The 3,991-nt window shown below is 35.1% G+C and overlaps 1 protein-coding gene across 2 annotated transcripts in view; it reads right to left on the bottom strand.

Annotated features, from left to right (window-relative positions):
• Window positions 1–3,991, bottom strand: part of LOC106873056 (HEAT repeat-containing protein 4) — a 595,254-nt gene that overhangs the window by 215,952 nt on the left and 375,311 nt on the right. The gene's annotated exons all lie outside the window — the stretch shown is intronic.

Genomic DNA, 3,991 nt, shown 5'->3' with positions numbered 1-3,991 from the left:
TTTGACTGAGGACTGGTGAAACCAGATGGCTACACCAGGCTCCAATCTGATTTGGCAGAGTTTCTACAGCTGGATGCCCTTCCTAACCAACAACAATTACAACAACAAGCAGTCCCCTGACTCTCAGGTGAAACTTTCTGTAGATTAATATCTTCTTTAGAGTGGTGATTTGTTTCTCAATTAAACACCTGACTTACCTGTCATCCATTTCAACACTAGACTTAACCATTTTAGCATTCAGATTACTCTGTCAAATATTAAGCATATTTACCTACATTGCTTTGAATCAAACATACATAATGCCTAAGCTTCAAGATTTCACTGATGTGAATGGCATTGTAGGATATGTTGAGAAGCCAGATCTAGCTTGTTTGAACATAAAACAGATAAAATATTTGGGACAGATATGGCCGGATTAAATGCTAAAAGGTTAATCCTGCATTATCTTGAAGCTTTGAGATTTCAATGATGTGATTGATTAATTAATTAATTCCCACATAGTAGGAAATAGTTAGAATTTTCTTCAGACTGAGTAGCCCATCCTGCTCAAAAGGTCCCTGAATAAGGATTGCTTAAGGATGTTGTATAAAACACCCATGTTTCCAGGGGTGAATTATCCAAACCCCCAAAGATTTCCTCTCAACACATGGTTATGATGCTCCCCCACTATTTCTACTCATGATCAGGGATGCACATATCATCAGCAACCAAAACAACGGACAAGCAAATCTGTAGTACTGAGCAGAATATTTGTTGTAGCCCATCTTTTTATACTAAAACAAAACATGTTCATGATAACACTTCCAATCAGTTAAGATCAGAAGCCATGAGAACCACTGCCTTGTACTGCATCGGGGCATTTATCATTATTATTATTATTATAACAGTCCTAAGCTCATTAAAATTTTCATGACCTTCTCAGTCCCACATCTTCTGAACGAAATTATAACCCAGGCTGGTGAGTTATTCCCACATTTAATAATGATGGTAGCAGGTGATAATAGCAATGATGTAACTGATAAAATTGTTATCAATAGATTTTAATATTATTTAATGATTGATTCTCGCTAACTTTTATACTTCTGCTCATGCATGCTTTATCTCTGTCTGTTGATTTTGGGTTTGTATTTGGCAATTAATAAAGCTTTCAAAACTTCATTTTTCCAGTTTTATTGTGGAATCTTATATCAAAATCAAAAACCAAAAAAAAAAAAAAATAGTTGTATTCTCAATAAAGATTTTATCAACTAATTGAGTTTTGTTTCATGTTTCTCTGTTATGATGTGTTTTCATCTTTTATCTTTTGATTATTTCAGTCATTAGACTGTAGCCATACAAGACTAGTCGATTACAGTGCCCCCGATGCTTCATTGGTACTTAATTTATTGACCCTGAAAGGGTGAAAGTCGAAGTGAACCTTGGTGGAATCTGAACTCAGAACATAGCAGTGGGTGAAATACCGCTAAAAATTTCTTCCAGTGTGCTTACAATTCTGCCAGCTCGCTGCCTTAATAATAATTACAATAATAATCATAATAATAATCCTGAACACTATAGACACAAGGTTTGAAATTTGAGGGGAGGGGACTAATTGATTACATTAACCCCAATGTTTCACAGGTACTTAATTTATCATCCCCTGAAAGGATGAAAGGCAAAGTTGACCTCAGCAGAATTTGAACTCAGAATGTAGTGGCAGATGAAATACCACTAAGCATTTTGTTTGGCATGCTAGCGATTCTGCTAGCCCACTGCCTTAATAATAATAATAATAATAATAATAATAATAATAATAATAATAATAATATTAAAAGCACAAGATCTGAAATTTGCAGGGAGAGGGCTAATCGATTAAATCGACCCCAATATTTCAATGGTACTTAATTTATCGACCCCGAAAGGATGAAAGGCAAAATTCGCCCTCAGCAGAATTTGAACTCAGAATGTAGCGATGGGTGTAATACTGCTAAGTATTTCATCCGGCATGCTAATGATTCTTGCCAGCTCACCACCTTAAGTAGCTGAAGGTAATAAAGATCTACCAGATTTACTTATGTATAATGTGCAACCTTAATTTAGTGTTAAATTGCAACCTTAATTTATTGTTAAATTTTGGTAAAAAATTTTTCCCTTCCATAGTTTTAACTTTGCCCCCTGCGTAAGTCACATCCCAGATTTTTTTCATTTAAAATCAAGTATGTAATACATGTGTTACATGAGGAAATCTGGTAGATCTTTAAGTAGCTGAAGGTAATAAAGATCTACCAGATTTACTCATGTATAATGTGCAACCTTAATTTAGTGTTAAATTTTGGTAAAAAATTTTTCCCTTCCATAGTTTTAACTTTGCCCCCTGCGTAAGTCACATCCCAGATTTTTTTCATTTAAAATCAAGTATGTAATACATGTGTTACATGAGGAAATACTGTCACTTAAAAATGAGTAGCACCTCTATTTCGAAGGGTCGACCTTATCACAGTCTGTGTCATGCTGAATCTCCCTGAGAACTATGTTAAGGGTACATGTGTCTGTGGAGTACTCAGCCACTTGCACATTCATTTCATGAGCAGGCTGTTCCATTGACATAATGAGGGTAGAAATGAATATTATTAAATAATATCAATTTAAACCAGTGGCCTAGCATACTTAAAAATGTCCGAAGACTATAAATTATATTATCTATATAAAGAAGAGGAATAGCCACGAAGGTGGATTCCTAATATGCTAGAAGAAGATGCCAAATCACCTTACCACGAAGAATATGTTCTCAAAATTTAAGAATAAAAAATTAGCATATTAGGAATCCAGCTTGGCGGCTATTTCTCTTGTTTATATGCATACGTATATATATATATATATATATATATATATATATATATATATATATATATATATACACACATAGACACACATGTATATATGTATTTATCATCATCAATGTCATCGTGTTTAATGTTATATACACACATGTATTCAGTTCTATGTCCTTGATTTGTTATACCAAACCTTTTGGAAAGAATTATAAGGTAAATATTATAAAGTTACTCATTCCTCAAGAAATTTAGCAAACTGGTTCTTTCAGACAGAGATCTCTTGTGATATTTGCTCTGCCCGAGTTGCACAAGCAATCCCTTGTTATACTCACCATGATAAAAACCATGACTCAGTGACTGATCTGTTGGAAATCATTTAACTAATGATGTTGTCGTTCACTGATTGTGATATAAAATAACAAAAAGGAAAAAAAAAAAAAGAAAGAAAGACACAAATATGAGATCATCTGAAATGTTTGGTCATCATTAATGATTGATCAACTGTAGTGATTGGTGGGCCATGATGATTGATTTAGTCATGAAAACTGCAACTCACAAGATACGGTAGGTACCAATTAGGCTTCAGAAGTGAAAAAACTACAATTACACGCCAAGAAAATTTTCAATTGAATTACCTCAATGAAGGTGTCTCTACATGCTAGAAATAACAAGCCAATCTTCCCCAAATTATACAATCTTATCTTAAAAAAGGAAGGATATATTAAATAATGTGCTCCTAAATACACCATTCCGACAAAAACAAAATGGATTGTTACAAAAAGGAAAAGTTTTAATCATAGTTCTGTTTGATCAGAGCTAATTTAGAGTTACACCATAACAACAAGTCTACAGAGTGGAGACACAATGGCTCAGTGGTTAGGGCAGCGGACTCGCGGTCATAAGATCGCGGTTTTGATTCCCAGACCAGGCGATGTGAGTGTTTATTGACCGAAAACACCTAAAAGCTCCACGAGGCTCCGGCAGGGGATGGTGGCGAACCCTGCTGTACTCTTTCACCACAACTTTCTCTCATTCTTACTTCCTGTTTCTGTTGTGCCTGTAATTCAAAGGGTCAGCCTTGCCACACTGTGTCACGCTGAATATCCCCGAGAACTACGTTAAGGGTTCACGTGTCTGTGGAGTGCTCAGCCACTTGCACGTTAATTTCACGAGCAGCT

Source organism: Octopus bimaculoides, chromosome 22 (genome assembly GCF_001194135.2).
Source record: "Octopus bimaculoides isolate UCB-OBI-ISO-001 chromosome 22, ASM119413v2, whole genome shotgun sequence".
Classification (NCBI taxonomy): domain Eukaryota; kingdom Metazoa; phylum Mollusca; class Cephalopoda; order Octopoda; family Octopodidae; genus Octopus; species Octopus bimaculoides.
This window is presented reverse-complemented; position numbering and strand designations above follow the sequence as displayed.